At 42.3% G+C, this 24256-nt stretch overlaps 1 protein-coding gene across 2 annotated transcripts in view; it reads left to right on the top strand.

Moving 5' to 3' along the window:
• LOC6621795 overlaps nt 1–24256 on the top strand; it is a 42498-nt gene that overhangs the window by 4616 nt on the left and 13626 nt on the right. For both annotated transcript variants that reach the window (XR_004361231.1, XM_032714363.1), the window contains exon 2: nt 8145–8181. The gene's annotated coding sequence lies outside the window, so the exon portion shown is untranslated. The remainder of the gene's footprint in view (nt 1–8144; nt 8182–24256) is intronic.

The raw sequence follows: 24256 nt of genomic DNA, 5'->3' as shown, positions 1-24256 counted from the left end.
TAATAAAAAATGCCTCTGGTGGCTCAAGGGGGTCCCCTCGTTTCTAGGTCCGCTTGAGTGACTGGCTGTCACGATTCGCTCCATGTCAGAACTTATGACTCTCTGGCGGGGAGAATGAATGCATCAGGTAAACGACATTGCTAAAACACGAACTGATGAACTGGGGGCACAGGTAAATGGGGCGGGAAAACAACTTGTTTAAAATTGTATTAGGTGAAGTGCAGCCCTTGGCCCTTCTATGAATATGCTTACTTTATTGGAGCGTGAGTCCCTGAGCATTCATCCCATTCCCGTGCAGTTGGCACTCTGTCACGCTTTGATTGAGTTCAGTCGGCTTTCCCGCTGCCAGGGGGTCCATCCATCAATATCCATATAAATGCTGCTGACCTACCAGCTTGCCACCATGTTCTGTGAACTGAAATGCTAGATTTATATCAATGGGTGTGCTGGTGGTAATCAAAAGCTAATAAATGTTCTGCTTTGCCCAATAAATCTGAGTGGAAGACCTGTTGAGCTAACTATTGAGCTCGTAACTATTCAGTCATGTAAAAATAGTAAGTTACTGTATTTACTGTTAAATGAATCATGAATGCTCTTAGGCAATCTAACAATAATTTTGCAAACTATTAGAAATTATTTATATGAATAAATATGACGCAGTCTGTAATGTCTGCCACTCTTTGCGTCTGTTGCTTACAACTTTTGAATAATACTAAGCGAATAAATATATTTATGAGTTTTAGGTTGTTTCACAGAATTGTTTCGACCTTAATTAGCATTAACAATAACATAAATATTATTTAATATTTTTGAAGTTAAGCTTACAAACATCACTGTAGTTTTAATGACTGCTAAGTAACTTAACATAAGTTCAAACGATTTTTTTTTATAAATTATGTTACAAAATGAAGAAACAAGCATTTGCCGTTTCGCCATCACTAGGAAGGCCCCTTCCAACGGCTGTTCGGATTGTGGACAAGCTCGTGAGCCAAGTTGCTGGCCAAGTCGAGAGCCAGTGCACTTGCAGTTCATTTGGCCAAAAGCAGGCGTTCTCCCAACTCGCCGCCCGACGTTGGCTGAATGTTTGGCAACAGCCAACCAATTGCCCAACAACGAGAACCTTTCTCCCCGAAAAAAAGATGGGGAACAGCAGCTGGTTTTGGTAAGGGAATAAAAGTGGGAATGCGAATGGCACTAGGAATGGAAATGGGCATGGGCATGGGTTTAGGCCATGGGCCTGGGCATTCTAGCGGAACTTTGTGTCGCATTATGCCGTGTTTCGGGTTGTCGGTGGATGTTGCTGCTGTCGTGTCTGCATGTTGACTCCAATGCTCGGTTACAATTGTTTTTTTTTCATACTGCCTGCCAGCGACATGCATAAATACATAGATACAATTGTATCTGTTACTGTGTTCTGCACACACACACACACATGCTCGCATTATGTTTGGTTTGCGCTTGGTTGCCCCTACAAACTGCCGATCTCCCCCTCGCAAAAAGCTTTTAATTATTCCCATGTCACATTTCAGTTTTGTTTTATCAATAAGTAGGCAAAATGCGAGTATTTCAAGTGCACAGGTTCAATTCGTTGTGATTCAGAACCCATGCAGGAAATACCTAAAATATGTGTATATATTAGGGCCAACAGATAATTGAGCGGCTTTTATGTATTAAGCCCTAATGGAATATGGACATAATAGGTTCATTTGCCAACAGTAAAATGAAACGAGCTGGTTAGATATGAAATATTTCCATACACCAGGTAATCAAATCCATAAGCAAAACTACTAAAAAACATGAAATAGTATTTAACTACTGCATGTTAAATCGGCTGGAAGTATTTAATCTATAAATTTGAACAAAGCTCTTTGCACGGCTTAGTAAATAGTATAAGCAGAACTTGAACGAGTTGAGCTGCGTTTGTTTATTTGAAAGTTTCCAACTACGTAAGTAGGTTAGGTTTCCAAGTGAGCTAGCATGGAAATGTTGAAAATGATTCTTCACCTAAAAATTCTTCCGAAATGTTCTCCTAATTTCCGACCAAGGAACTCCAAATAAATCTATCTGAGGGTGAGGAAGTTTTCTTACGAAAGCCGTCAAGTACAGGGCCATAACCAGATCATAATCAGATTAATTACGACCGCATACAAAGCTGACCACTTTGCGCAATCATAAGCCATGAAGTTCAGGGCTATACTACCTGATAAATCCATGAAACTATGCTTTTCTTATGGACCCGTACCTACGCCAACTTCGAGTTGCATTCAATGGCATGGACAGCATAAAAGTTTATCGCCTTGTTTGATGGCCCAACTTGATCCAATGGCTTTATGGATGGGAAATAACTTTATGGATCACTCGAGCGACCGAGGCGTTCAATTAAATGGAAGGCACACGAATAAGACGGTCCATAAACCGATAAAAGAAAATGACATCATGGGAGGGGGAAGGGAAGGGGTAGGGAAGACGATGAAAAACAAAACCGACACGAAAAGAGGGCAAAGATATGTGGAGCTGGCCACTTTTTTGTGGGTTAATCAAATTTAGTTGTGGCCTTCCTTCTTTCCCTCACTTTCACGGGGTACAAAACAAATGACAGTGGGCCATTAGGCACCTGTGTACTCGCATTCGTATTCACATTCGTATTCGTGCTCGTTCGTTCTTGAATGCGGTACACATGTATCTTGCAGATACGTTTCACGTGGCTTCCACAGATACCAAAAGGCACACGCATTTTACGTTAATTACATGTCGCTACATTGTCGGGCTTTGTAATTATTTTGACAGCCAAAGCGTTTCTGCCGTTTTTTTTGTTTTTTTTTTTTGGTATCTCTGCATTCGAAAATCCGAGAGTTACAGTTACATTCGTTAGCTATGCGTTGATACATAATGTTTTTTATTTCTTTCTTGCTTTCCACAATGACGAGAATCTCCAAAATCCCCCAATCACCCCTCCTTCGATCCGGGCAGCCAGTCAGCCAGTCAGTCAGTCACTCAGCCAGTCGGTCGTCTGTCAACAGCGTTTTGTTTAATGAGCTTTTTACGAGCCGTGCAATGAGTAGATATGTACGTATGTACTTGCAGACCCACAGAAGATACAGATACAACGAGGCAAACTTGATGTCGAGTTGCTGAGTACCCACACATGACATCTACAGTTAGGGCGGACCGTGCGGCCCGAGGCACAGAAATCCGAGTTGGCCCCGTGGGTTGGTAATATCATTTGGCGTATTTGCAAGTAACTCTATAACTCAGTCAAGACAAATCGGTTAGTTTCTCGTAAAGGATTCTTAGAAGGAGACTCATATGTTCAGGAAAGGTTTCACACCACAGTTAACCAAACAAAAAGCGTAATCAACAGATAAAGAGTTTCATGTGGCAGTTTGATTGCTTGGTGTAAATAGAATTGCCTTTGACCTAACTAATAAATTAGAAAAATAGATTTATTCAGCCCCCAAATCCATAATCCCCCATAATCCAAATAAAGTGCCGCCAATCCGCAATTGATTTATACCCCGCAGTTGTTCCACAGAGGTAAAATTTATTGAAAAGCAATTAGGCGCAAATAAATATCAATTGAGCGAGCCGTGCCATTTAATGGAGCCGCTAATGGAGAAAAACATCTGGGGATACCCTAGGGATAGCGCGATAATCAAAGCCTAGAATTGGTTTTTGAGGTTTGAAGAGGACTCAGCTGGCAGGCAGTTAGTTTTTAGCCCGTTCTCGGCTGTTCTTCACTTTGATGGAAGCCGTACGTATGGAGTGACAGCCGAACATCAAAGACGCTGCTCTTCAGCCAAGTGCGATTGCAACTGCGATGACGACGAGGATGATGACTATGGGTTGGCAATGAAAAACCAATGTCTGCGGCTTTTTTTGCCACATTTGATTGACTGCTTGACTAACTTTCCACGACCATTGCACCCGAGTGCTTCATTTTCAGCTGAATTTTTTATAGTTTGGCGACGAACGCGTGCGCGTTACGCTTTCGGTCAAGCAAATCGGAATAATCGGCCCAAAGCCATATATCTGTATATACACATATATACTGACGGTATACATCGGGAGTCATGACTGTGGCCCCCTGGCGCATAAATGCATAAAAAGCGAGACGAGTTAGTTGTATATTCGCCAAACTATTTGCATAAGCGGCACCGACGAAATGTAAAAAACAACTTCAATATCCGTTGATCGCAGCATCGTCGAGCGTGCAATTGTAACTGCCAGATACATCTACATTTGTGCTTATGCCACAATCGACGACTGGAGTGTCGCATCTACATATCCGCGGCTGTATTTGGTTTCCATTTACGAGGTTGTTGTCGCTACCATTGCCCCCAAAGTTGCCCCACAATGTCTCCAATGTTATTATTACTGCCCCTGCAGTCAATATGCAAATCGAATGCTGACATATCGCGGGAAGCCATGTATTAATGCTCGTCAAACGGGCTGGAACTTGGGGGTATTTTGAGATTATAAGTTTGCTGTAGAATTGCATTGTATCTATAAATATGAAATCCAATTGAAACATTTATAAGGCTAGTTTATTCAATTTATTTCATGTGCGGAAATGAATTCATTTAAATGCAATTTCAATTTGTTAGGAAGCTGAGGTTTCACTTCCAATGAATTAAAATCAATTAAACTTCTCCTCCTAAGCTCGAAGTCAAATGAAAATGGGAACGAACAATTGTTTTTACACATCCTTTTCAAATGCGTCTGTTTGCCACAACTATTTTTCTATGCAATTTCAGAACTTGGTAAAATAGAACTCAATTTTAAAGCAAGACCTACGTGAAACGTATAGCGTTCAGCTGCTTGTTCCCCTGCATTTTGCTAGCAGCTCGTAATCCTTTGGCATTAAATATGAAAAATCAATTTCAGATGCTGTACTTTAACATAAAACCGCAAAACGCTCGACCACAGATACAAGACCTTACACATTCACGTGTCATAAAGCCTGAAAGACTGAAAGCGGCAAACGCGAGGAAGAATGAAAATAATACAAGCCCATGCATTGCATGGCAACCCTGGACTCAAACTCATAACAGTTTCATTGTTAGTCGGTGAACATTGCATATAAACGTAAATAGCATGAATACACTGAGCCAAATTTCGTGAAATCGCGGTGACACTCGTACGCACTGAAACCAAGCAAGGACATGGTTGCAATTATGTCGAAATGTGTTATCAATAGAGATCCTAAGTACTTACAAAATTTGCATTCCATTTTTAATTCCATGAAGAGTATAACCAATGAAATATTAGTTAGATCATAAAAATATATAGTGTAGAAAAATTGTAAATTCATTATCTCGCTGGTTTCGACTTGTATCTCAACTTGTAATTTGGATGTGTGACATTCTAGAAATGTTATTTAAGTACCAAATCCTTTTTCCATGTATCCTTTTTATATGCATCCTTTTTTTCGATTCGACTGCTTACTTTCGAGCAGTGTAGTGTAGGGTATATGCATATGCATTCGCCGGAGGGCGAGTCAAGGAGCTTTCGGGGGCGGGAGGTCCTGGAGTCGAGGACTCGCAGTGGTGCGATGTGTGGTCTTGTGGCACAGCCTGGATCCCTCACGAATCAACCCCTTTGCAGAGCAACCCCAACCCCTTCGGTTCCTATTAACGCTTAGGTTGGAATGAAAGTTTTTGCCTCGGCTGGCCGATATTTGCATAAAATGTGCAACGGCTGCTGGCTGCTTGGGTTACATTTTATTTTTCAGTTTTTCCGTTTTTTTTATTATTATTTATTCATGCAACCGCCTCGTTTGCTTTCCATGGGGCAGCACGACTTGCACGTAGTTTTTCGATTGCAGCTCGCTGTAATGGCATTTATTTGAAGCCTAGTCAAGTGCCTCACAAAAAGTTGGCGGCAAATTAATGAAGTTTTACCACCCTGATTAAAACTTTGCTCTTAACCTTACAGCTCGGCGTGCACAGGGTCGTGGGAAAAGTTCTCTTCCGGCACATTTCCATTTCCATTTTCATTTCCACCTCCATTTCCCCCACTGCGATCCCTTATCTATCTATTCAGAGCCTCTCCCACAGTTCGGCGAGTATGAGTGTTTTCGATTCAGATCGAGGGTCCGCCCTCATCTTAGATTTGACCTAGTTATGCTCTGCCCGCAATCACGATTCCCAGTTTTATTTTCCCATTTTAATTGTAGTCGCTTTGGCTTTCTGCTTTGTGGTCATTATTTTTTCTTCATTGCTCCGGCTTTAAACCGGTCAGATAAATAGCCAGGAGGCTGGCTTATTCAAATTGCTATTGTTATGAATAAAATAAAGTATCTGGAAAGACTTTTTGTGTGGCTTTGTTCGGACTGCCTTTTTTGGCTTTTGGCGCACTGCGATTGATAGAGATAAATAAAGAAATGGAGTGGGATGGGTATAGAAAAAAGGTTTATACTCGAATTATTCACCAGCTTTGAGGATGATTGTACGGGAAAATAACATTGGCTTGGCAAATATTATTTTGTGGTTTTTTCCTCCTTTAATAAGTTAATGGCCAACTTAGCTTAAAACCAGTGATGGAAAATCAATGATTTTACATCAAATTTACGGCGAATAACAAGTGCTACTGAGCATAAATATTTTCATTAACAAAATAAATTCCATCAACTTACAGACAAAAATGCTTTTTATGCATTTCAACGATTGTGTTTAAATGTTTCATCGAAAATTTCTAGTGGGTAATACACTGAAGTGCGTGTTTTAATTATAGGTACGCGTTTTAAAACTGTGAAATACAGAAATCAATTTACACGTTCAAATCAATCAAGTTCTGTGAAATGAGCTTAAACACATAAGTTAAACCGCCGTTGTTCTGCCCATTGGGTCCACCAATTTTGGTTAAACAATTGCAGTTGTGTACTTAACATCCGAAAATAAACAACATTCGGCTCACACAGCGGGAAGAGATGAAAAAACAGTAAGGAAAGCATCTACAATGGCCCCGGCGAACTTGAAACTGGCAATTGGATCTGCTGGCCCCGGTGCTTAATCAAGTGTGAAATCTTTAATCAAGTCGAGCTCCCATGACTGAGTGAATTCCCAGCTGCCGTCGGCCGAGTCCCTGTCCCAGTCCCAGTCACACTCCCCGCCTCCATCCACATCCCAATCTCAGTTCCAATCCCCAGGCCAGTTCAAAATCGCAGCTCCAGTAACGGCTCCAAAAAGCCGATGCAACGCAGCTGTCCGATGGCTTTGGCTTTTCAGTTAGCCTACCTGGCGTGACCTTTTTTCCGCCGCTCAAGCTGTTTTTTATCATTGGATCCCTTCTCGGAGGAGCCCTCCCACGCTCCCAGGCCTGTCAATTAAAAGCCCATTCGATGGCCCCGGCCCTGAACTGCACGACTCGCTCGCTGCCAGTTGGCCATAAACAAGGCAGGAAAATACAAATAAACCACGTTAAAAAAGAAAACGCTGTTAAGCTGTTTTATTTTCTCTGGCCACTTTCGAGTGCGAAATTAAGTGAATTAGCTTTAACTGCAATGGCTATATTACGACTATTGGCACTGGTTTGGGCCAACCTGGTTTGGGCCAAGAAAAGTTTTCACCGGAAATTACAGAATTTCCATGACACTTGCGAAAAGGCTTTCAGAAAGTTGTGCCATGAATATGCAGGGCAAGAATATGTCAGCAGCCGTATGACTGAAATACGTATCTACTAGATGTGCCACAAAAACTTTGTTGAAACGGCCAAGGCCAACTTATATATTTGTATATTATTTATGGAAATAGTTAACCACTTTTCCCTCACTAGCTGATAGGATTTATAAATCTAACTTTACCAGTTTTCTTTTAAGACCGTCTGGTTTATTTACTTAAGCATTAAGTTTAAGTTTTAAGTCCTGAAAATCGAGTCGACTTGTTCGAGCCATGCATCCTTGTTCCAACTTAAGGATGCTATGCGCTTGGCAGATTCTTATGGACTCACTGAACCACAAAGGACTTCCATTCTGAGACAAGCAAATTTTGCTTAACGTAGTTTCGTTCTAAAAGCGACTAACAGGTAACGTGCTTATGGGCAAATATTCTTTACTCACGAGTTTTCCTCTACCATAGTGTTATTTCATTTAAAAGCTTGCGAGTTTAATCCAGCTAATAAATATTTTCATACATTTTTTTTTGCAGTTGATGACAGCGTGGAAAAAGCTTTCAAGAACTGGAGGTAAGTGGAGATATGGAAAAGGGTTTGCTCGGACCCGCAAAATCATACGCATACATTGTGAGGGGCCCAAGGGACGAATCGGTATCAATCTTAATTTATAACAAATTTAATGTGGTTTTCTTGCTGTCGAAGGCAAAATTCCCCTCGGAAAAGCTGGAAAAGCGCCTACACATATGCCGAATAAAGTGTATGTGCAAGGATTCGGTTCTGATGGGTTTTCGGTTACCACCCTACGGGCCTTAAATCCTTAAATCCTTGTCGTCGACGCCCGTAAATATGCCACAAAAAATATTGAAATGGACGCCATGGAACGTGTACGGCAAAACACACTTAAGTGATTTTATGGCCCCATTCAAATGTTTTCCAAATCAGCCGAACGTGAACCACCGAAGCTAAGGTTTTTCCTCGGTATCCATAAATTGCTTGCCAAAAACCTCAAGGCGTCTCCTTTGTTCCGGCATGTGAACAACAAGTGAAAAACGTTTATCAGCAACAAGTAGACAGAGTGTTTCCCTGGGAAACTTCCTGATTTTCTTATCTTTAAGCTCCGCCTGTCGACGGTTCTCGATTGATTGGCTTGGCCTTCCGATTGACTGACTGACTGATTGAAGGAGTGCGCGATTGAAGGAGTGACTGCCGCAAGCGGTTAAGGCCTTGCATACTTAACTAGGCCACATTAAAGCGAGTCCTTCGATTCCCGATAAATTATTGAGCGACTCCCTGCCCCTGAGTTGCTGGATTTTAAATTCGAATGCTTAATACGCGTCGGTACTCCGTTAGAAGGGCATTAAGCCCTGTGGATGCCCTTTTGGGCCATTCGATAATTGCTTTTCCCACACTCACCCCGATGAAACTCTTTCCTCAGTACCAGCAGATAATGTATTTCAAATTGTTTACCGTATACGCAACGTACAACTTGACAAAAGTTTGTGGCAAATATTTACCTTACTCTCCCTCTCCATCGCTAATGTATAAATAATTGCATGTCACTTGGCGACTGAGCAAACACACACTTCATTGTTTGCCCCTGCGATTTGGAATCAGCTTGCGTCTGTGTGTTTTTTCCTTTTTGCCAGGCTTTGATTTTGATTTAAGCTGTTTTTTTTTTTTTTCACTACACAATTCTGTTGACGGCCTAACACCTCGGCATAAGTGGCTGGGGTGCCGCAGAAGGTATGTCATTATCATAATGCCAAATGGACAGCTATACGGCATAATTACCCACCCATCGGGGGCTGAACCAAATCCAAAAAAAAACCCAAGGGTTCAATTTGAGTTGACAACAAATAATGCAAATATGTTGGATTGCAAATGTGTTTCTTTATTATTTATGTCACATTATTATTATGCCATCAAAAATGAACCAGAAAAATCAATGTCCAACCAGAGGGCAATCGAGCAAAAAAAAAAAACAGTGTTAACTGATTCGCTGACGGAAAACTGAAAACTCCCGGGCTCAACATTGTTGCAATTGACAGTCGACAGCTTGTTGCTAGTGGCGTCTTAAATAATGAAAGCCATTAAAAAGAATAAACTGATTGTATAAAAAATGCAAACAGCTCCAAACGGCAACTGCCATCCAGAGGCTTTGTGAAATAAAAGTTGGTTACGAGGCTTACGGCCGCAGAGGTTGGGAAATGTGTTGGCCAGAAAGGCCGGTGGCTTTCCGCCACTTTGACCATCATTATCGAACGTGATTGGTGACGAGTTGCATTTAATTGAGCCAATATGTGTTATATGTGTTATAATATGTGTTCCTTTGATGGTATAACTAAACATAGTAATCAACAGCTAATACACGGCTTACTTTGAATAAGTCTGTAATATGGAGTTGCATAATAACTTGCTCCTGAACTGAACTACGTTCACATTCCTAGATAGAAATATCTTATTCCTCAAAGTTTCCCTTCATTTAAATTTTTAGACTTACTATGAATTTAGGTTGCTCTCCTGCCAAAGATGAAAGCCCATAAAAGACCACTTCCTTCCGACCTCAAGGTTATCTTTGATTCTTGTTTTGGGCTTAAACGCGAAATCGGAATGTCTGTGGCCAGAAAGTCGCGCCGACAAGTCTGGAAATGCGAGTTTGTCGCCCTCTGCGTGTCTGTTGTTGGCTTTGCGCCCCATAAATCACAAAATAAATTTTGCGCGTGCAAAATATACATACATGAAAACGGAAGAGGGAATGCAATAAAAAGTTTTGATTTTAGATCTTTTATTTGCTTGCGCGCGGGTGAGCAAACTGAATCGCGCCAAGCTCCAAGCGAAACTCCCAAAAGGGAGACGCAGACCGGAAACGGAAGTGCGTAATGCCATACGTGACCAGGGCCCAACGAAAAACGACACTGGTGTCTGTGGTTTGTCCACGGCAAGGTGCAAACAATTTTTATGATTAATTACAGGGCTCCCGAGCCCAGAACTTCATGAGCATGGGCACGAACATGAGTCAGTGGGTCTCTGTTCTTTTGTTGGCAAATGAAACAATAGCCGCATTTGCACTAAAAATAAAATCAGGCAGCCATAAAAATGTAATAAAGGAAAAGGTTTTCTTTTGAATTGGCGGAGTGGGGTCATTTGCTTCGTCTGTCAGGCCATGTCGTAAATACTGATTATGGCGTTTAGGCGCCACTTTATGAATATGTTGTATGTGTGTGTCAGCTGCACGACTCGTAAAAATATTAAGGTGCAATTAAACCATTTCTGGAGTTCTGGAGTATTGGAAAACCTCTCTGTCTTAAGACACCGTCTCATTAATTAATCACGTTTAAGCACTGCCCATTCAAGTTGTAAATACTGATTAACATAAGTGGTATATTATTATTAAGTACTATGATTGTACTAAACACACTATTTACCTTTGGGCAGATTCGTGAAGTTGAAGCATGCTGTTTCTTTTTTAGGAGTATCAAAAACCTTTTTTAACTAATCCCTTATGGCCGCTTTGTCTTTCTCTGTGTTGTACTCGCTGGTCAATTTTGGCCAGGAGTTTTAATTAAAACTAATTAAGGCGGCAATGCTTTCAAAGAGCACCTCCACAGAGCCCTGACAACGCCCAGTTAATTAGAAGTCATGCCTAAACTGACGTAATTGTTTGGAGGCGATGCCGGTCCCCAACATCCCCACTATTTCCTCCAAACAACCAGCCCCCCTTCAATCCGACCCGCCTCTGGATGCGGAGTGGAGCAAAGGAGCATGGCAGCATGGCAAATGTGAAAGCAGCTGTTGGCCAAATGTGCGAAAATTACCTGCAAATGGCCGGCGAAAATGACTCGACTAGACCACGGCCATGGTCGTCGTCGCTGATTTGCATAAGAGAGCTGGCGGGCTCAGCTGCAATTCCGCCATCATTTATCCGCCAGTCCGTCATTCAGTCATTCAGGCAATCAGTCATTCAGTCATTCTGTTATTCTGTTAGTAAGTCAGCAAGTCAATCGCATCATTCTCAGGTTCTACTTCTGCCCCGAGGCATCATCTGCATCTGAACTTCATCTGCATCTGCATCCGCTTGACTTTCCGTTGGAGGCGAGTTCTTTCTTCGGCTACCGACTGCAATTTGGATGCCTCGTAACTGTACTCTCCGCAAGATAATGCCGCAATTTCATTATGCAGATCGACTGGCCCACCTCAAGTCGACCCTTCTGGGCTCTACTCCCCCGTCCCCAGCTAAAGCCAATGGCATGCGGTTTAACTGGCCCAGCTGCAGATGCATTAAAGCCATCTGTCGGCTTCTCAATTACTTGGCTTGATTCGAAAGACCCTTCAGAGAGCCCAGTTGTCAAATTGGGAGCATATTACATTGTTGCTTTAAAGGAACACCATTTCATCATGTCCCCTTTGAGTGAGCTCCATCAGAGCCCCTTTTGCTGGAGTATTAAACTTCAGATGAGAGGAAAGCAGAAGCGAAAAATTGCTTCGAAAGGACATTTCGCCGTAGGCTGTTATGAAAAAAAGTTTGGTTTTCCACTTTCCCTGTAATGTGAGTTGAGGAAGTGCTTATATTAGGGAAAAACAGCACAAATTAAGAGGGAAAAACAGAGGCACGAAACGCTGTTAGCAACATTAAAACACGACCGATTTAATTAGGACAGAAAAATAATCGGGCTTAAAAGTAATTATAATTCGTATTTGATATATCCTCTGGTAAATGGTAAGCCAAATTATAAGGCAATATATATAAAGAAATTGTTTCAAAAATTGTTTCAATCAAGTTAGGACGATACTAACAGAAAAGTTAATAAAATAAGCAGTACATAGAGGGATCCCCAAATATTCCAAAGAATTTTAGTGTATGAAAAACTTTTTTCATTTCGAAAACGTCTACATTAGGGGCTTCACCTCGGTGTGTTTCCATAAAATGACTGCATGTTCAGTTGGTCTGTCCCTTGGCTCGAAGCTCTCTTTGAGTTTTTTAATTATCCCTGGCAGCGCGAAAACTTTCTCAAGTGTTTTCCCTCTCGTGTCCCCAGTTTTCCGGCGGGTTCCGGCAATTAACGCCACGTTTCGAGTGGCGAATGTTTTGTCCTGTTGCCGAAGCTTTGGGTTCGCGGCCTTGGCTCACTTATTAATTTGGCCAATTTAAAGACGGAAGCGCCGGGCGGCAGAAATAAATGAAAATTCATATTTCTCGGCGGCACAAATGCCGAGAGGAGCGCTGGCAGAGCTGGTGGCGCTGGTGGCTCTGGTGCCTCTGGTCTTCGGCTTCTTTCCCACAGCCCCGGATGGAAATGAAGATACACGCACCCACAGATGCCGCAACTGCCACCGCAGCAATGGCTTAAGCATCAGACCAATTTATCCGAAGACTTCGCGACGACTTTTCCCACAGTCATCGTCATCGTCATCGCAGCGGAGTGGAGTGGAGTCTGTGGCGCCACAGTGGCTGCCAAAAGTTGTTTGCCACAGAGGAGAGCCATTCGGAACTTGGATGGTTGGGTGCATTAACGAATCGGGACAGTTGGAGTCGGATTTTTTATGGGCGCCTTTAACGCAAATGGACAAAGCCGAATGTTTTTGGGAAAGCTTCATTAATTAATTGAAACAAATCATTCGCCATTAAATCGGCGGCGTAAAGAGATGAAATCGTGTTGGTGAAACCTAATTAGCTGCCTGAAACCTCCAGATGGCTCCGTACCTCCAGTCCAAGTCCAATTCCAGACCCATCATCTTCGTCAACTTGAGGCCGATTGTTGTTCATCCGCACGCGTACGGCTCAAATATTCCAGCGTAATTGTTTGGCCCAGCCCGGAGGTCTTCGAGTGACCCAGAAAATATGAGGAATATGGGCGAGTGGATGATGATGATGAGTTTTGAGGCTGTCAGAAGTGGTTCCTTTCTTTTCCAATCTTTCTATTCTGTCCAAATTGCTATGCTGGGCCTAGACAGCTGGCAATTTATTGGACGGCATCGGATTGGATTGGATTTGGCCAAGTGCAAGTTGCAGGCATTAAATTAAAACGTGCCCGGCCAAAACAGAGTCGTGATGATGCCGTGGCAGCTCTTAACCCGCTGACGCCCAGCTAGTTAACCCAAAACTCTCCCACTCCCCACTCGCAGTCAACACTCAACAGTCAACACCATCACCATCCATGGGATAAGCAAAAACGAAACCTAAAACAAAAAGTGGCAAGGGGAAAGGAAGCGGATGGCTGGCACTATGGGTGAGGTTCTTTCGCTGCCTTTCCTTGGCCACAAAATGGATTATTATGTTAATTACTGTCACGTCACGTTTCGTGTTCCGTGTCGCTGGTGGAAAAGCTGCCTCCTCTCCCCGTATTTCCCCACCCGATTTTCCCCAGTTAGCCTGCTTTTCCAGCCAAATGCAGTATGACATCTGCCTCAGCTTCTGGGTCTGCAGCTGCATTTAAGCGACATTCAGCTGCAAATTAGCGAACATACAAATATGAGCGCCAGCTGGGTGCATTTAGTACTCACTTCTCAGTGGGCGTTTTGTGTGGGTGGTTGGGTGTCTGCTTTTCCGCCATTTTGGTCTTTGTGCGCAGTAAATTCATATAATTTGCATTGACACGTGCGAAGCGGAAAAGCGCACAGTTTCATGAAAGAAACTCCAAATTGAATTCGAGGGAAAGACCCTCTTGCAGCGTGAAGTGATTAATGTTTACTAAGTGTGGCAATGAAATCAAGTGGTAACTGGGTAACTACTGGCTGATTCTTGGTAGAATAAAAACGGGTTATCCCCAATGAAAGAATGATTTATTTGCTATGCTCAATAGTATTATTTATTTGTTTAAATTAGCTTAACTTCACTTTATAGCAACACATAATTTATTTTCATTTTCTTAGAAGCCAAGGAAGCAACAATGCCCAATCAAAAACAAAGCCAAATGAGCTTAGGTCAAAGCCAAAATTCCAATATTGTTCTTAGTTGGTTTAATCTTTGGTGTTGGTGTTTATTCCATCACTACAAGAGCGGAGGAACGCCTTTGGGAAATCTATAATTAGACTTGGATTCGACTGACCAGTCGGCTTCTTAAGATATCGCATAGCAGGGCCTACAAACTCGAGGGTCTTGTTTCTGGCCGTTAACACTCTTTTCGACATTATTAAATTAGAAGCGTCAACAATGGCCGAGTATAGAAGAAGAACTAGACGTGTTTCTCGAATCTGTTTTTGGCAAACATTTCTAGCCCATGGCCAAGAGCCGAAAGCCGGTTTTTGGGTTGGTGGAGCCCCTCGTACGCGAGGTCAAGACTTCTACTCACTCCCATTGACGTGCGCACGTCTCGGGCCAAATAATAATGGCCGTAATAATCGTCAAATGAAATAATATAGAGGAATTATGCTAATCGCCGGTGACTGACCATAAAAGGTAGCGCGTCCAAAAACAGAGAAGCTTCTTGCGTAATCGCAGTGAATTCTGGCCCGGCTGGGATTTAATTAGCCGGTCGACTGGACAGCGAAAACCAGGCTCACAATTGAGCGACGGTCCTCTTACTTTTCGCTGAGAGCGTTATGAAAAATGAAATAATATATTTTAATATTGTCCTTTGGTCCTGCTCTCTGTTTGCCCTGGCCCGAGCATGGTTCATTTAATTTTCATGGCTGTTTCGGCGGTGACCACCTGCAAATGACACTTGCTTTGATATGTAATTAGAATTTATGAAAGTGTCAACTTGGAAAAACTTTGTCGGACACCAGCCGAAACACGCCTTCCCAATCCCAACACGCCCCTGCTCGCCCCCTCAGATGACAGATGCTCCGCTACAACCATCATTATTCAGACAAGGGCCAGCTTGACAGGCGGTCCAGTAAAAGTGGCCAAAAGTGTCCACGAGTTTTCAGCTGAAAAGGGAAAACAGGGCGAAATGTTGTGGGTGTTGTTGGCCAAGTGTGACGGACGAAGGCGCGGAAGTGGGCCGCCAAAGGGGAATTAAAAACCAAGGTAACGCCGGCCAGAGGTCGTAATGCCTTACGTAAAATGGCGACAAGCCGATACTGCAGCAGCGTAGCGGATTTACTACCATATACCATTTACCATTTACTAATTGCAATTGCCAAAGAGCAGTAGTCTATTGGCCCTGCGTAAGCGGCTTAAAGGCCAGTGTTGACAAATTGTGCGAAATATCTGCACCCACTGGCATTTATTCATTTTAATGAGGCCCACGTAGTAGTACTAAAAGTCGAGTGCCGAATATGAAACTTTTATTTATTTGTGTATTTTCCGCTTTTTTTGTTCATATATATTTGATTTTTTGATGTGACTTGCGTGTTTTAATGACGTCGCTTGCGTGCCCAAGAAAGTGTTGAAAGTTTCCTTTCTTGTATGGCTGCTACGATTTGTACTGCTGGCAGTTTAATAAGCGGAAACATTGGGCCAACATATCAGCCCCCACCAAAAAAATGAAAGAAAAACAAGTCGGTGGGAGGTTGACAATGAACCGCCCGAAAACGCAGAGTGTGTGGGGAAACCCAATTATGACACGACAATAAAAAAGTTTTGTTTTTATTATTGTTTATACACACACTCCGCTTTTATTTTCATTGGTAATTACGGCATGAAGTTCGCTTACTTTTCCAACTCTTGACGACGCTGGCGCTTTTAGCCATTCCGGCGAAAGCCTTTCTAATGCACTTCTCATAGCCACGATTGCAACATAGTTAAAAGTAATTGCTCCTCTCCCAATAAAATGGGCTTTTTCTTCTTGTTCTAATTGCCCAGCTGGCCGGGCAAATGCCTTTTCTTTATGCTCAGCAATTAAGAGCACTTGGAGTGCTCTCAATGAGATATTAAAGTCAGAATGGCCAACTTGAAGGCTCTCAAATGATTAGGATGGTTAGTTTCTTTTTGGATGATCGCTGTGGCGCTAGCTACTTTCACTTTGCACACAGAGATTAGGTACATTTAAAAGTAAGCTTAATCTAAATATTAACTATTAACCAATATGAAAGTGCAGCACAACGCTTGATGGCAACATTGTTTCTAAATACCTACAATTGTATTATTTTAGCTTCACTGTTATAATACTTGGGTATAAAAATAGTGTCTTTAAAAACTGTTTTTACACAGCACTTAGCCACTGCACTCTATCAGTCTTCTAATTGAGAGTGCTCAACACTATTTGGCCACAGACAAGCCGAACTTTTATTCAGCCAGCTATTTTGCCACTGTCCGCACAAATCACAAAACGCACTTAGCGCAGATTGTGAAAGTTGGAAAAGTTGCTGCCACAGGGGCAGCCCTAGAAAAAAGTCATAAACCCATCTTCCAGTTCGCATTTTCCGCCCGCGGGAAACCCCAGTGGAAGGGGCCGCTGGGTTCTTCCAGCCGGATTGCCGGATCCTGATTACCAGCTCACGCACTCGCCACTGCCACACGCTGGGGCAGATATAAAAATAAGAAGAAAATGCAAAAACTTGCAGCGCCAAACGAGTTTTGCTTATAGGCAAAGTTAAGTGTAACGTACCGCAAAGCAACGGCACAAGAAACGTGAGAAACCGGAGGTACACCGGCTCAAATTATACAACAATTAAACCGAACTCGAAATGCTCTTTATAATTTATAATTTTCTATTATTTTTTTTAGTACCTCACTTATATGCAAATCATCACTAATTATTCATGTATAGCATGTATATGTAAAGCAAATGCTTTAATGGATTCTTATAAACACAACTTAATTAGAATCTGCAAATTTGGCTTTCAAATTAATATTTGTTTCGCGATGGTTTCACTATATATATGTATATATTTTGGTGGAATTTAATAAATTCAGGCATTAATATTCAATAATTTAAATGAGTAACATTGCAGGCATTCTTTCTGCAATTCTGAATAATTTTCCACTGCGATTAAAGCATTTTCCAACCCAGACTTGGTAAGTGTATCAAAATGGCATAATTATGGCCGAGCACTGGGTTCGTTTGCGAAAGCAGCTTGGGAAAACGGAAAAATGGAAAATAAACCGAGGGCAGTGGGTTAAGTTAAACTTTTGGCTGGCCCACTGCGTGCGTGGCGCCCCCTGGCGGCTCCCGTTTCGCATTTCGGTCACAATTGAAGTTTGGCTAAGCCAGTTTTATATGTATGTAATGTATGTGTATATATAGTATGTTATGGCTGCGATATACATTTTATTTTTATTTGGCCAACTCTCGAGATCGCAAAACCGGTTGCCGCTTGGTGGGTGTACTTCAGTATTTATTGTTACTGCTGCTCTGACTTTTGTCTCTGCAACACAGCGGTCTCGATTATGCAACACTTCGTGTCGCCGCTCCAAACTCAGAAAGTTGTGCAAGCCCCGGCAGTTGGTCTTGTATTTGCTGATTGTGCCTCAGTCTCAGTACTTTTGTGCCTTGTAGTTTGGGCTGACTCCCGGCTGTCACAGCGAAAAGCCCCACCAAAGACCAGAAAGGCAAAGCCCAAGCCAAATCCGAGTGCCAATCTGGCCGCTCTAATCAGCAAGCAAATTTGCTGACATGTCGAGCAAAACGGACGAAAAAGTCGCCCAAAAGGCGAAAGCCCAAGTATCGGACACAAATGTGGCAAATAAGCCGCTTTGCAAACGCTTACGGCCAACTTGTGTGATTCTGAGCGGAATTGGGGATCAGAAGAGGACGACTTGTACTACCGCAGCGGATCGAAGCAGTTCTGATTGCCATTCCAGTGCTCAATCAATGCGTTTTTAACTTTTTTTGTTATCTATTAATTTATGTCATCCTATTATCAACGCACAGTACATACCTTTTGTGCTTACCAAACGGTAACGGTAGCTGCTCATTTTAGCCTTGTCACGTTTGTGGCAAGTTTCATGTTCGGCCCGTCTATTGACAATCGCATTATGTCTGCTTCTGACTTCCGTTTCAAGGCGACACACTTCTTTCTGTTGCTCTGGCTAGAACAAAGCACGGGAAAGCCTCTTTGCATGCGCCAACTCGAGCCGAGATTATTGTGGTGCACACGGGTACTCACGCAGGCGTGTAATAAACTTTGGATCCCCCGGCTCTTAGCTGTAAAATATAATCTGGTTGCACTTTTGACTAGGCTAATGCTCCCTATAAGTGGAGTCACTTCCGCTGTCGGCAGTCGGCTGGTTTGACTTCGTTGCTCAGCCAGGGGGGTGGGGAGTGTCTTCAGCGGGAGTCCCTTGCCGTGTGCCCCTCCCGCCGGAATCACCTTTTGTGGCACCTGTTTCCAGCTTTATCTGCTCGCTCCCGGCCTGTTGCCATTGGTTGCCCCATTTCCTCCGGACGACTGCATTAGAAGCTAAGCGGTTGAACAACAATAACCAGCAGACGAAACCGTTGCCTTCGTGTTGTTTGACTTTTGGACTTGGCCTTAAAAATATTCAACAGCCAACTTGTTGCGCAACAGACGCAAAAGTTGCAAACAGTGGAAAGATACACTTGAAATTATGCCTAAATAGCGAGGCAACCGAGAGTAATTAATACAATTTTGGAACAATTGAGTATACAGTCACCGAGATGGTAAACAATGGGAAAACAAGAATGAAAGGAGGATATAAATAGGAACTAAGAACAATATTTTTAAAACCCATTATTTGCCCAGAAACACAAGTTGCAAACAAGAGAGCAATTCCACTGAAATATATTAAAACCCACATTCATTTTTATGGCTTGTTAGTATTTATCAGTAATTTTCTGGTATCATTTTTTAGAAGCTTGGCTAGTCATTTATTTAATTTAGTTATAACATTTTTAAATATTTTTTGGTAAGAAAATTGCATGCAATAGACCTTTACAAACGCCATAAGCCACACAGAAAAAGATTATACTTTGCATATACTACCAACTAATTAACAAAAGTCAAAATGAGACAACCCGTGTAATTAGCCACGTAAATTATATATGCACCTTGTAAACGTTTTTTCGCTCTATTTAACAAACTTTCGGAAGAGTAAAGAACTCGAGTGCTTTCATTTCGTTTTAGAGCCCGCAATTTGTGGCTATAAATCTGACCCATATTTAAGCCAAGAGAGATAATTTCTCCTAGTGTAGAAAAGAGTTTACGCACTGAGGAAGGAGAAAATCTTTGCCGACTGCAACGAGTCTTGTTCGTTTGTTGTGGTTGTTACCGGTTGTTATTCTTGCGCGTTTTGTTGTCAGTCTGGCCAGAATGAAATGGCCAGCACGAGCACATAGTAGGAGCCAAGAAAAGCAGCTGTTGCTGCTTTTGGCCCGATTTGCCGGCTGCCTGTTGCACTTGTTTTGGCCCGCTTGTTCTCGTTCTCTGCTGCTGGTTTGGAATCGGTTTTTGGTCGGTTCTGGTTGGATGCGTTCCAGTGGTTTGAGTCTTGTTTTCGTTGCTTATTTGAATGCAAATATTTCGTTTACTCTGTTGACACATTTACCAAATGTGTTACCAAACTTGACAAAAGTTTGATTTACGACGGTCAACTGGTGGTGGTGCGCAATAAAATGAAACAGCTTTTGCAAATAAGCCAATATGGCATAACCAACAATGGGTTTGCAATGAGATATAAAGCATGTTTTTCCGAAAATTCTCCTTTTGTAAGTCACTACTAGTCGTATTCTGCTCAAGAAAGAAAAAGCAATTGTGAGTTGAATGAACTGACCGCAAAACAACAAAATAATAAGCCGAAGCTGCTGCCCCTACACACAAAACGAGAATAAACTGGCCGCAAAGTTCACAGTTGGCCAAAAAAAAACTGGCTCACATAAAAGGTGGCAAAAGCCGAGTTGAGAACCTTAAAGCCATGATTGCGACTTGATCTGCCTGGGAAAATACTGGGGGCATTTTGCACTCGATGTCATCAGTTAGCGCCTCGTTGTCCCATTCATAAATTTCCGAACCAATTGAGATTCATTTTCAGATTGCGAATTATTTGGGCTCGAATGAATATGGATATGGAATCAAATGAAGGCACCTGTTGGCCTGTTTTTCAATACCCCTAGGTCGGAAATGAGCCAATATAAAGCAACTGGTTCACTAACAGTCGTTATTGCTGGCCAGCCGCTTTGTTGGTTTGTTGGTTTGCTTTTAATTATTATTTCTGGCTGACGCAGAAATATGCAAACAAGATATTTGCCTCTCATTTTTTGGCTCGGCAATCTCTTTGCAAAACTTTTTAATTACATAGTTTCGACTGCGGTGGGCGTAAGAATGGGCGTGGCTGGAAGTTATAGCCGCACTCTACATATTTATGTACAGCCACAAAAGAAGCGAGGAAACTAGGGAGTTTGCCCATGGGGATCGCATGGCTATAAAGTTACAGAACATGCAAAAATATGACGGTGGAATTATTTTTCCTCCTCCAGTGGAAAACGAATTTTCAGCTAAATTAAAACAATGCTGAGGGATGTAAAAGTATTCGTATATCATCTCGCCTTTCCAGGCAAAAATTCCTAATAAGCTTACCAGCGCCAGAAAATAAGAAAAGCGGAAAAGCCACATGTTTATTTTACTTTCGGTACGTGCCAAATGAAAATAAAACACGAGCGCAGCAAATTTAATAAATATGAAATGAGTTTGTCATACACATAGCCACACAAGCTGGCGAACCCTTTCCCCAATTACAAGGATGCCAGGACTCTGTCGCCTGCAAGCCTTCGATAACGAGCCGCAACACCGAAAATACCTTTAAGCCAGACCCAAAGGCACTGGCGGTCGGGGCAAGGACCTTCTTTAGCAAATAAACACGCACTTACCGGCTCACAGGACTTTTACGGCTCTTCCATAGCTAGCTAGCTAGCTAGCCGCACACAGGCTGGTCGTGAATAACGTGTGACAAAATAAATGCCACTAAAATAAGGGATCAAAAGTCGCACGGCGTATCCTTGAGGCATTCAACAAATGCCAAACAAATCGAATGTCTGGATAGAAAGGGAAGCAGAGAGAGAGAGAGAGAGAGAGAGAGAGAGAGAGAGAGAGCTGAAATATGTGATTATACGCGCATAAAACAGCCGCAGGACTTCGGGTCCTTGGCTGTCAGGGCGAATCCTGTCCCTAGTTTTGGGCCCAGCAGCGGAACTTGTTAAATAAATAGGGAAATGAAAGGCAGACTGTCACACAATCTGCTGATTGCTACACAGGAATTCCTGTTGCCCGCATTCCTGCCTCCTTTTCTTAGAGGCGCTACAAGTGGAGCTCGTTGAAGGTCCTGGCTCGCTAATAGCATTTTGGGGAGTCCTGCCAGGTACACCGTGAAACGAAAAAATAGTTCCCTAATGAATACGATGATGACCAGAGCAGCGGAGGGGTCTTAATTGGCGGGCGACGGGAAAGTTAGGCGTGCAATAGTAGAATTATTTTATAAATAAAAAGAACGTGGATGCAACAAAGCTGTTTTTAAAAACACGTACTCACTGTTTTTATTTTATCCGGCAAATAAGTTGGCATCAAAGGAAAGTTTTAGCCTCTAAAACAATTTGTTGGTGAAAAGAAGTGTGATAATGAAACTTTTAAACAATGTACATAAAGTGTGTGCTAAAAGAACATAGTTTTCATTTTAGTTGCAACCAAATGTATTCATGAAAGCAAAGAGTTTGTATCCTTTTTTCCCATTTTATAGCTTACAATTCTATCAAATGACGTTTGAGGTCTTGCTGATTTAGGTATGGTAAATTAATGATGGCCAATGTTGGGCATAGGAGTTCCCTTCTATTGCTTGGTTAGCTAACTTTTGGGGCGTTTTCCCAAGTGAGCATCCACAGTTCACACAGCGGAGTGAACAAAACATTGGCAAACTCCATAAGGAAGGAGCTCTGGAATCTATACCATGAGAATGACAAGTGCATAATTTATGCGAACAATAGTGGCCACTGTTTGGCATCTCAATTCACACGGCGGGGCAGACAAAATTGTTACACAAACCAAAAGGCAGTTGGGCATTTTTGCCCCACCTGTCTGTTTGCACAAGCTAATGGGCACATTCATTTTATTTCTCAGAATAAGGAGAGGAAAAACAAATATTTTCTTATGTTATTTGCCTCTGAGAATTGTGTGATGCCGGGCAGTGATGTGGGGCAGAAACTTAAAAAAAAAGTATATTCCACCGATAAATAAGATCGTTTAGGCATTGTGTGTCTGGAAAAGTTTGCCTCGAAACTTTTTCCACTCAAACAAGAGTGGGAGATTTTCGTATTAGCCTTCAATTGGTGAATAAATTCGGAGAGCAGCTCGAAACACGTGATGTATACGCCACGTTGTCAGGATGTATTTCTGCTGCTCGCATTATTTGTCTTAGACGCTAGCTACTTTATAATACAGCTTTAGTACACTTGCATCAGTTTGTTGTACTTTCACTTTACGTGTTTTGAGGGGCATCTAGAACAACCTTGCCATTCAACCGACCAACACCCCACCCCAGTCACCCCCTTCCTCAATGCATCAATGCAACAGCCTCGCTCCATCAGTGATAACCCTCAAAAGGCCGCAGGCTGACATTGTCCTTGGTGGCTCGTCTTTTGTTTCCTCTCGCTGGGGAATGGCAAGCAGCGAGTGAGCAATATCGAGTGGACTTACTTTTAAAGTTATATAAGTTTTATAAATATAAGTAAAGACAAACTGCACACTGGGATAAATGAATAAACTGATTACGAAGTAAGTGCCGTTGGGATTAAGATACCTATTACTGTACACATTCAATCAGTTCTTAAAAATTATATTCAAAGATTACTCACATAGAATTCCATTTATCTGGACTATTGTGATTGTCCTCGTTAACCCCTTTTTCATTCTGTCGAAATCTGGGAAAAAACCAAACTTAACAAAGGATAGTGTATTGCACAATGAAGTGTGCAGTCGGTCGATAGCACTCTTACGAGTTCGGTGGCTTTTTGTTCTCGATATGTATCACGTCTTTCGTCCTTTTGGCTTTGCCCACCACCACAATGCATTTGCATCCCGAGTGCAACGGTCTGGAGCATAACAAAAACTTGTCCCGCAAGTCGAATCAACAAAAGACGCTAAACTTTGTCCAAGTTCTCGAATCCTTCGAAGAAGACAAGTTGCTAACGGAATTGGTTTGGCCAATTCACTTCCCCGAAAGCGCCAACGGCGTAGAAATGTTGTGCAATTTGTCAGTCGTAAGGCGATCATGTATTGAATAACAGAGGCAGGTTGGGGGAACTGGCTGCACCCTGATTGTTTAGATTGTTATCCGTATCCTGTTTCCAAATATGATTAGACCACAAAATTGCCTTTATTGACATTCGTTTGTTGTCCTGGATATAGTACTTGAGTTGCGTAAACAGACGCCTTAAGGTCTCGCCAGTATAAATCACAGTCTTTGCTCTGCTCAGCTCTTTCGTAGCATCCTTCAAAGGAAGCAGATTCCCAAGTCTTAGGGCAATTTAAGTCGAGTTCAAGACTAAAAGCGGCTTTCGTTATGCCAGTCTGGGTCTGGGAAAATATTCAGATTATCAACAAAGTGCTACGAATAATTTGCTAGCCAAGGCATGTATACGCTTACGCAATAGTGGAGAACTGTGGCCGTGGGGCCATATCCTTTTGGGCGAGAGTGAATAATAAACAGTGGCCAAAAACAATGCCTGGCAATATAAATAAAATAATCAAGCCAAATGGCCCGAGAGGCGGACAATCAAAAATATATGTGCATTCACACAAAGGCCTCAACACAATT

This window comes from Drosophila sechellia, chromosome 2L (assembly GCF_004382195.2).
Source record: "Drosophila sechellia strain sech25 chromosome 2L, ASM438219v1, whole genome shotgun sequence".
In the NCBI taxonomy this organism is placed as follows: domain Eukaryota; kingdom Metazoa; phylum Arthropoda; class Insecta; order Diptera; family Drosophilidae; genus Drosophila; species Drosophila sechellia.
This window is presented reverse-complemented; position numbering and strand designations above follow the sequence as displayed.